General features: G+C 46.2%; 1 long non-coding RNA gene across 1 annotated transcript; it reads right to left on the bottom strand.

Annotated features, from left to right (window-relative positions):
- Positions 1 to 4,346: 4,346 nt before the first annotated feature.
- LOC141098050 (uncharacterized) lies at positions 4,347 to 9,392 on the bottom strand. Its single transcript, XR_012234126.1, has 4 exons — positions 9,053 to 9,392; positions 8,456 to 8,597; positions 8,222 to 8,372; positions 4,347 to 5,120 (listed from the first exon to the last, which is right to left on the bottom strand). It is a non-coding gene; the product is annotated as an uncharacterized lncRNA (long non-coding RNA).
- Positions 9,393 to 9,670: the final 278 nt, after the last annotated feature.

The raw sequence follows: 9,670 nt of genomic DNA, 5'->3' as shown, positions 1-9,670 counted from the left end.
AGCCTGAACTCTCCGCTCAATCTCCCAGCTCCTCTCCTCACATCCACACACTTCGCCCTTCTCACAGAACTGACTAATTTCCCTTCCTAGCCCCCAGAGAGTAGCTCTTCCCCCAGTCTTGGTTCAGAGCTCCCTCTGCTGGCCTGGAGTGGGAACTGTGTTGAATGTAGAGATTAACTGCTAGAGAGAGACCCTCCATTGCTTCCAAGCATGACTTCACACTCCCTAGGAGGAAGGTAATGCCACTGTGGCGACCATACTCCTGGGGGCGCCACATAGACATCTGGGAATTGTTATTTATTAACTATTTTAAGTGACATATCTCTCTGATTTAAGGACATAAAAATTAAAAGTTTGAAAACTGACAAATTTTCATAACTTTTAACAAATGTCTAATATTTTCACAAATAAACGCAATTCATATCAATGACATTTTACCACTATCATGAAGTACAATAGGTCATGAGAAAACAATGTCAGAAACAGCAGGATCCGTTGAAGCATTCCAGAGTTATTAGGGTATGTGCACACGTAGTGGAGTCTCCTGCGGATTTTTCTTTTCAAAAACCGCACCTCTTGGCAGAAACCGTGTGTTCGGTTTTGCTTCGGTTTTTAAGTGAGGTTTTTTTGCAGAATTGTCTGCGATTTTCTCCAAGAAACATATAAATAAAGTTGGACAAACTACACTCCAGAAAAGAAATAGGTGATGTAATTTCCTGCTCCAACCCCTCCAGGCTCCATTTTGCTTTTAACAAACCAATAAGGATGAGTGGCAGAAATGAGCAGCAGAGTGCCCAGCGGGCTGAAGATTATAGCATGCAGCGCCTATCGGTCCGCAGGCCATTCCGAATCCTCACGCTGGGGTGTTTGCTGCAAATCCTGATGCAGCACAGAGCGCAGGTATGAGAAAGTAGATTAGGGTTTGATTACGTTAGGGTTGCTATTTTTTGGGATAAGGACCGTGATTATGTTTGGGATTAGATTATGGATAGGATTAGAATAGGGTTATGGTTTGAATTTGGATTAGGGTTTGGATTGGGTTAGGTTATTGATTAGTGTTTGGATTAGTAATAGACTTGGGATTGGGTATGGGATTACGGTTTGGGTATGGGATTAGGGTTATGGTTGTGTTTTGGACTAGGGTTGTGATTGGGTTAGGTTTGTGATTAGTGTTTGGATTATGAATAGATTTCGGATTGGTGTTTTTTTTAAAATCAGACTTTAGATTATGTTTTTGATTATGAATATTTTTGGGATTAGGGTTATGAATCATAAAATTCTTCACATGTCTTTGTTTTTGGAGTGTTTTGTGTACTAAAAGTATATTTTTATTTCTGGCTCAGCAGCAGCGCAGAAGGAGAAAGCGAGGCCGTAATTTTTGGGTGCACCCACTCTTAGTGGAGAGAACCGACAAAGGGCATTTTAACGCTCTTTATAATGATTTGAGGAGGTAAGTTGCAAAATAACTCAAGCTATTTTACAATTTAAAATGTGTATTAAAGTATGTAATCATTAACTAACCATTTTTTTATGTTTACTTTGCAGATATCCGGAAAAGTTTGTGTCGTTCTGCCGCCTTCCAATCACCGCCTTCGATAATCTGGTAGAAATGTTATGTCCTCATCTTACATTTGCCGATACGGTCATGAGGAAAGCGATCACTGCTGAGGAAAGGCTGCTCATCACCTTGCGGTAAGCAATTTTCAGTTTGTATGTCATTACGCCCCTTTCACACATCAGTGTATCCGGTACGTGTCATTATATTTTGAACATGTAAGGCTAGTTTCACACTAGCGCCTTTTTGACGGTGCACCAAGCGCAACCAAACTGCAGCAGGTTGCATTTGGCGCAGGTCGGCGCACCGTTAAAAGGACGCATGCGCCGCCAAACGCATATTGCGCACGGCCTGCGCCCCCAGTGATAAAGATAGGGGACGCAGGACGCATGCAGCGTCATGCGCCGGTAGGCGGAGCTACCGGGGGAGGCGCGGCAGGGGGCAGGGCTTAGCTGCGGCCGTGCGCAGGCCGTCGCTGCGCTCAAAAGCGCTAGTGTGAAACTAGCCTAACGGAGACACTGACACAGGTAGACACACTCAAATGACTGGGTCTATGTACATGTCAGCGTGTTTTTGTGGACCATGTTTCAGTGGTAAACACACGCTTCCATGTCAGATATTTAGCAGTTGCATGGTCCACTAAGTGTCATGCACATGTGCACACGGAGAACACACATTGATGCCCTCTGTGTGACATGCATTGCACTGGTGAATAAGCGCTACAGGAAGCGCTGTTCCCTAGCGGCAGATGATGAAAACTCTGGCATCATTCTCCCATGCTCTGCTGGATTTCACCGCCATCAGGGAAGAATGGGATTTGTTTTCAGCACCTGCCACCTTGGAACTGGACTTTCTATAGCGCTTGTTCCCTGCCAGCCATCGATGTGGTAATGATGCAGCCCATGGGCGGCACATGGTTGCCATATATGTGCTGCGCAAATACTGACACATTGACATGGATATGTTTGGCACTGTCTTTTACGCTACCATAAATATCATGATCTTTAAAACACGCCTGGAACCGGTCAGCATTTCTTGCTGCTATCAGATGCCGCCACTGTGTTTCAGGGCTTATGTACACCATTCTCTAATTAAGGCCCCGGTGAATTCGCTACCACTCTCCTGTTGGCTTCCTCGCTGTACTACGCAGGCGTACTTTTATGTTCTGATGAGTATATACCAAAATCTGGAGGTGTGCATGTGCTTGGCCTCGCAGAGGTTTCTTGCCGCTTGATCATTGTAGGAATTTTTGCTGCCCTCAACAGGCCAGATAACTACGGCTGACCAGTGGAGCCATGAAGCAAGCTGGATAGTGGTGGCTGTGTGAAAACATTCTAGTGGCCTGACACGTACCTTAAACTCCCATCTGACGTGAACGCCACTAGCATTTTTGGCTTTTCCAGCTTTCTTTTTACACTGGTGTGTTAGCGACATCATAGAATGCTTCATAGAAGACCTGAAAGGCGGTTTACGCATCTTATAGCGCTCATAAATGCTGACAGGTTACATTACATTTTTGTGTGACATTTCTAATTTTCTTTTTTCTTTTCAGGTTTTTGGCCACAGGAGAGAGCTACACATCCCTACACCTCCAATTTAGAGTTGGTAAATCCACCATCTCTCAAATTGTGAGGTGCACATGTGCCGTCATCTGGCAGAAGTTGCAGCCCATGGTGATGCCTTCCCCAACCGAGGAAACTTGGCTGCAGGTCGCAGCAGACTTTCAGTCTGTGGCCAATTACCCAAACTGCATAGGTGCAGTTGATGGTAAACATGTAAGAGTGCAGAAGCCACCACGATCAGGATCATGCTTCTTTAATTATAAGAAGTATTTTTCGGTGGTCCTGATGGCGGTGGCTGATGCACATTACAAATTTGTTGCCATCGACGTTGGTGCTTATGGCAGTACTGGGGATTCTCGGGTGTTGCGAACATCACATGTTGGTCAGCAAATTCTTCGAGATGGCGGTACGCTCCCAGCCCCAAGACCTTTGCGGGGTTCCACACATCCAGTGCCCTTTGTGATGGTATCGGATGAGGCCTTTCCATTAATGACAACCCTGCTGGGCCCATACCCACGAAGGGGACTGGATGCCCGGCGGAGGATTTTTAATTTTCGGCTGAGTCGTGCACGCAGATATGTGGATGTACCTTCGGCATCATGACTAGTCAGTGGAGGATCTTTCACACTGCCATCCAGTAGGATCCAAACACCATTGACACCGTGATTAAGGCATGCTGTGTACGCCACAACTATGCTTGTGAGTTCAGCTCCGAGGAAGATGTGGAGTACCAGCAGCCACAATGTAATCCAGTGCGCAATGTGGGAAGGCCATCCAACTCGGGTGTGCGTGTGAGAGAAACCTTTGCTGACTATTTTATGAGTCCAGAAGGTGCCGCGCACTGGCACAACTCCTGTGCTGGTGTTGAGCAGCCAGAACAGCAGTGAAAGATCAGAGAAGAAGAAGATTGAGCGGCAGCAAAGAAGGACCTGTCAATTTTTTTTGTTTTTATGGTGTTTTTTTTTTATTGATACCAACATAGTTTCTATGTATCATTATGCAATAAAAAATATTTGCATTGCTAATTTTATGGTCATCATTTTTAAATTTGCACTAGGTGCGGTTTATTTTAAGAAGTTGGAAATATTATTCTACGTCCCATAGTCCCGTGAACTTACACCATCATACTTTTCCTCTACCCAATAGTGTTGTTGTGTTGATTTACCCATGACACTGGCCGTATGTAGTCGTAGAGTAGCCCCCTTATAATTTTTAAAAAGAACACAAAGTAAATTTAACAATAAAAATTTATTAGAGAAACAATAAACTTATTGACAAACATTGTCATTTATTTTTCAATTTGAAAGATAACAGATGGCCACAAACATTTTGGACCAACAACCAAAAGGTCAACCCCAAAATGTATGATTTAGTTCAAATTCTGGTACTGTGGGTAGTACCCATAGTTTGTTTGCAGCATCAGGATTGTAACTTGGATTTGTTGCGGGTCCAAGCAGCTCACTACTGTATGGGCGACTGGGTTGATATTTTTGGTTTTGTGGTTGTCCTTGTTTTTTTTGTCGGAATAATCCGAAAACAGACATCAAAATGTCATCATACGGCAAAATTGGTGTGGGATCATGCAAAGCTGTAAGCGACCAGGCTAGTGAAAATGTTCTGGCGATTCGGGGTCAGAGAGCGAGCCTTGTTAGCTATTTGTAAGGCAAAAAAATCAAATTCATCTTCCGTGGTTGACTTTTTTTTATCAAGGCTATCGTCTCATTTGCCGCTTTTATTGTTTTATCCTTGGTTTTTTTTTTTTTTTGCTCTTTTTTTGGTTTGGCTTTCCTGACACTGGTCCGCCAGCCCTTCCTCTAACAACTGTTTCAGCTAGAACTGAATGTTCAGCAGCGGCGGACGACGATGTGCCAGCATCTGCTGACAATGGGGCACCACCAGAACCATCTTCACCAGCTGAAGAACAGGTCACGGCAGCTCCAGTAGAAGGTCCAGATGCTTCTTCCGATTCTTCCTCTGCCGGAAGGACAATGTTGCCTTGAGTGCTGTTTGAGAAAAAAAAATTGCCATGTTTACATGCTTCATAGCAGCAATGATTCTGAGGCAGCAAAAACAACGCTCATCCGCACATATTGATAACCCGTACTCATGATCATGCAGAATCAACACATAATCTCAATATACTATTATACTTATCTTGCAGAGACAGAGTGCAAACGCAAGACAAGTGACATGCTGTGGGGACAAAACACGTGTCACCTGTCCGGCAGGGCCGTTTTTAGGGGGGGATGGGGGGTGCGATCACCCGGGGCGCCACCCAAGCCAGGGGGCACCTGCCCAGGGCCGCTATCAGGGCGTGACAGCCCTTACTGCTGTATGGGGCCCGATGAACAGCAGTACAGAAGGGGGCCCTGCAGATCAGGGGCCCCGCTCCTGTGCTTACAGTCATCGGGCCCCAAGTGCTGCATGTCATGGGGCGCCAGGCGGGCCCCAAGTGTGCGCTGCAGCCGGGCCTGCAGCACACACATCAGCAGAGCCGCCACAGCGGCCGACATCCAAAGCTACAGAAGAGCTGAAGGACCTGTGGTGACGCCATCATTACCACAGTCCTTCACCACTGATCAGCCCGCCCCCTGATCACATGACGATGACATCACCACAGGTCTTTTCAGCTCAGCCTCACACAGCTGCAGCTCCAACTTCAACGCAGGAGCGAGGCCAGGTAAGAAAAAAGTTTTTATTTTATTAATTGAAAGGGGCAATATGTTTCCCTGGCAGAATGGAGACTCGGGGGCAGGATTGGAGACTCACAGGGGCAAATATGGAGAAATGGGGGCAGGATTCAAGACATGATGGGGCAGAATGCAGACACAATGGGGGCAGAATGCAGACACAATGGGGGCAGAATGCAGACATGATGGGGGCCGAATGCAAGACATGATGGGGGCAGAATGCAAGACATGATGGGGGCAGAATGCAGACATGGGGCAGAATGCAAGACATGGGGGCAGAATGCAAGACATGATGGGGGCAGAATGCAGACATGGGGGCAGAATGCAAGACATGGGGGCAGACTGCAAGACATGATGGGGGCAGAATGCAAGACATGATGGGGGCAGAATTCAAGACATGATGGGGCAGAATGCAGACATGGGGCAGAATGCAAGACATGGGGGCAGAATGCAAGACATGATGGGGCAGAATGCAGACATGGGGGCAGAATGCAAGACATGGGGCAGACTGCAAGACATGATGGGGGCAGAATGCAAGACATGATGGGGCAGAATGCAAGACATGATGAGGCAGAATGCAGACATGGGGCAGAATGCAAGATATGGGGGCAGAATGCAAGACATGATGGGGGCAGAATGCAAGACATGATGGGGGCAGAATGCAGACATGGGGCAGAATGCAAGACATGGGGGCAGAATGCAAGACATGATGGGGCAGAATGCAGACATGGGGGCAGAATGCAAGACATGGGGCAGACTGCAAGACATGATGGGGGCAGAATGCAAGACATGATGGGGCAGAATGCAAGACATGATGGGGCAGATTGCTGGACATGATGGGGGCAGAATGCAAGACATGATGGGGGCAGATTGCAAGACATGATGGGGGCAGATTGCAAGACATGATGGGGCAGAATGCAGACATGATGGGGGCAGAATGCAAGACATGGGGCAGAATGCAAGACATGGGGCAGAATGCAGATATGATGGGGGCAGAATGAAGACATGGGGGCAGAATGTGCCAGTAAGACAGGATGGGGCAGAATGTGACAGTGAGACACAGGAGGGAGCAGAAAGTGAGACATGGGGGCAGAATGCAAGACATGGGGGCAGAATGTGACAGTAAGACACAGCAGGGGCAGAATGCGAGACATGGGGGCAGAATGTGACAGTGAGACACAGGAGGGGGCAGAATGCGAGACATGGGGGCAGAATGTGACAGTGAGACACAGGAGGGGGGCAGAATGCGACAGTGAGACACAGGAGGGGGCAGAATGTGACAGTAATGACACAGGAGGGGCAGAATGTGAGACATTGGGGCAGAATGAATGTGAGACATTGGGGCAGAATGGACATGGGGCAGAATGTGACAGTAAGACACAGGAGGGGGCAGAATGTGACAGTGAGACACAGGAGGGGGGCAGAATGTGACAGTGAGACGCAGGAGGGGGCAGAATGTGAGGCACGGGGGCAGAATGTGACAGTAAGACATAGGAAGGGGCAGAATGTGACAGTGAAACGCAGGAGGGGGCAGAATGTGAGGCACAGGGGCAGAATGTGACAGTAATACACAGGAAGGGGCAGAATGTGAAAGTAGGACACAGGAGATGGCAGAATGTGACAGTGATACACAGGAGGGGCAGAATGTGACAGTGAGACACACTAGGGGGCAGAATATGACAGTGAGACACAGGAGGGGGCAGAATGTGACAGTGATACACAGGAGGGGCAGAATGTGAAAGTGAGACACAGGACGGGGCAGAATGAGACACAGGGGGCAGGATGGGAGATACATGGTGCAGGATCATGGGGCAGGATGGATATGATGTAGACGGGGCAGGATGAGTAGATCATATGGGGCAGAATGGATACTCATGAGGGCAGGATGAGAGAAAATATGACTGAAGTCAGGAATGAGACACACAGGGGTCAGGATGGGGGATATTATTACCATAGGGGCTAATTAAGGGATATTATTACTGCAGTGATGTATTTATTTTATTTTTTTGAGGATACTGTGGTGCTTAGCCTGCTGTCTTTGTGTGTAATATCGGGGGGTGATGCCTTCGAAGACTGGATTGATGCAAAGGTAAGACACGTTTATCTAAGTTTATCTAAAGTATTCAGCATGTTAATGTTCAGGGGGGGGCGCTTTTTCGATGTTCGTCCTGTTGGCAAAATTCCTTAGAAAGTGCCCTCCTGTCCGGGGACGTAGGTCTGCCACCTCCACTGTTTGTACGCATAGTGGAGAGGGAATTTCATCACATCTCCTCCACTATGCTGTTCTATCTGGGCAACACAAATTTAACGCTGCAGTTGTATGCAGCATTCAATACACAGCCGATTGTGGTATACCACCTACAAATAGAGGATAGATTTCTTTAAAAGACTTTTTCAAAATAATAATTATTTACCTCCGCAATGTCCTACCAGTTACCAAAAATTGTAGTTCCTCATAAAAAGGGAAGGAGTGTCGGGTGGGAGAGGATCCACTTTTGCTACAGCTTGCCACATATTTGTTGAATCTGTCCTTCACACACCTCCATCGTTGCTTTACATCTTTCTCTAAAAGAGAAAAAAAGAACAAAAAAACAAATTATAATATTTATGTCCAAAATTTTTTAAAGTGTTATGAACGTTAGAATTACCAATTTGCAACTGTGCTGCATTGTTAAAAGAATTCCATTTAGGATACAGCTGGCGTAACACTTTCATCCAGCAGTGATCATGGTAATATCGTTCCTAGTAGGCCTCGTCAGAGGGGTCCCATATGGGTGCAAAATCACTTACCTACAATGTAGAGATTCAGCTCATTAGATACTATGTTAACCAAAAAAAAATAACATAACCACAGGGAAAAGCATAACGCCAAAAAAAAAAAAACAACAACCCTGACCCTAACCCTACCACTAATCCTAACCCTACCCCTAACCCTACTCCTACCACTAACCCTACCCCTACCCTTTACGCTAATCCCTACCCCTAATCTTTACCCTAATCCCTACCCTTATCACAATCCCTACACTAATCCCTACAGTAATCCCTACCCTTATCACAATCCCTACCATAATCCCTACAGTAATCCCTACCCTTATCACAATCCCTACCATAATCCCTACAGTAATACCTACCCTTATCACAATCCCTACACTAATCCCTACCCTTATTATTCTGCCTCATGGCCAAACTGTAAGTGGGTGGGCGCTCAGACTACCAACCCATGGAGTCTGTTGACCGCTACTCACGTTTAGTGATGTCCGCAGATAGTTTAAACTCGACTGAAAAGAGCACGTTTGAAGAGTCCAGTAGAAGGTTTATTCTCAGCTGAATCCTTGCATAATGCACGTTACAGTAGGTAAAAAGAGATTTTCCTTGTACAGAGCTGTAAACGTGTGTCTCCAAGATGGAGAAGACTCAAAAATGGAGAAGAAGGGAGGGGTTACAGAAATGAGATTCACATGCAAGGGGGATACAGCAATGAAACAACAATATGGTTAAATGCAGTACTGTCTGTATTATTCAAAATCATGGGACATGACACTTATCACTATCCCTACACTAATCTCTACACTAATCCCTACCCTTATCACAATCCCTACCATAATCCCTACAGTAATCCATACCCTTATCACAATCCCTACACTAATCCCTACACTAATCCCTACCCTTATCACAATCCCTACCATAATCCCTACAGTAATCCACACCCTTATCACAATCCCTACCCTTATCACAATCCCTACACTAATCCCTACACTAATCCCTACCCTTATCACAATCCCTACCATAATCCCTGCAGTAATCCATACCCTTATCACAATCCCTACCATAATCCCTACAGTAATCCCTACCCTTATCACAAT

The sequence above is a fragment of the Dendrobates tinctorius genome, unplaced genomic scaffold (genome assembly GCF_039654945.1).
Source record: "Dendrobates tinctorius isolate UK_male_01 unplaced genomic scaffold, ASM3965494v1 ptg000086l, whole genome shotgun sequence".
Taxonomy (NCBI): domain Eukaryota; kingdom Metazoa; phylum Chordata; class Amphibia; order Anura; family Dendrobatidae; genus Dendrobates; species Dendrobates tinctorius.
Note: the sequence above shows the minus strand (reverse complement) of the source record. Positions and strands in the feature narration are given on the sequence as shown.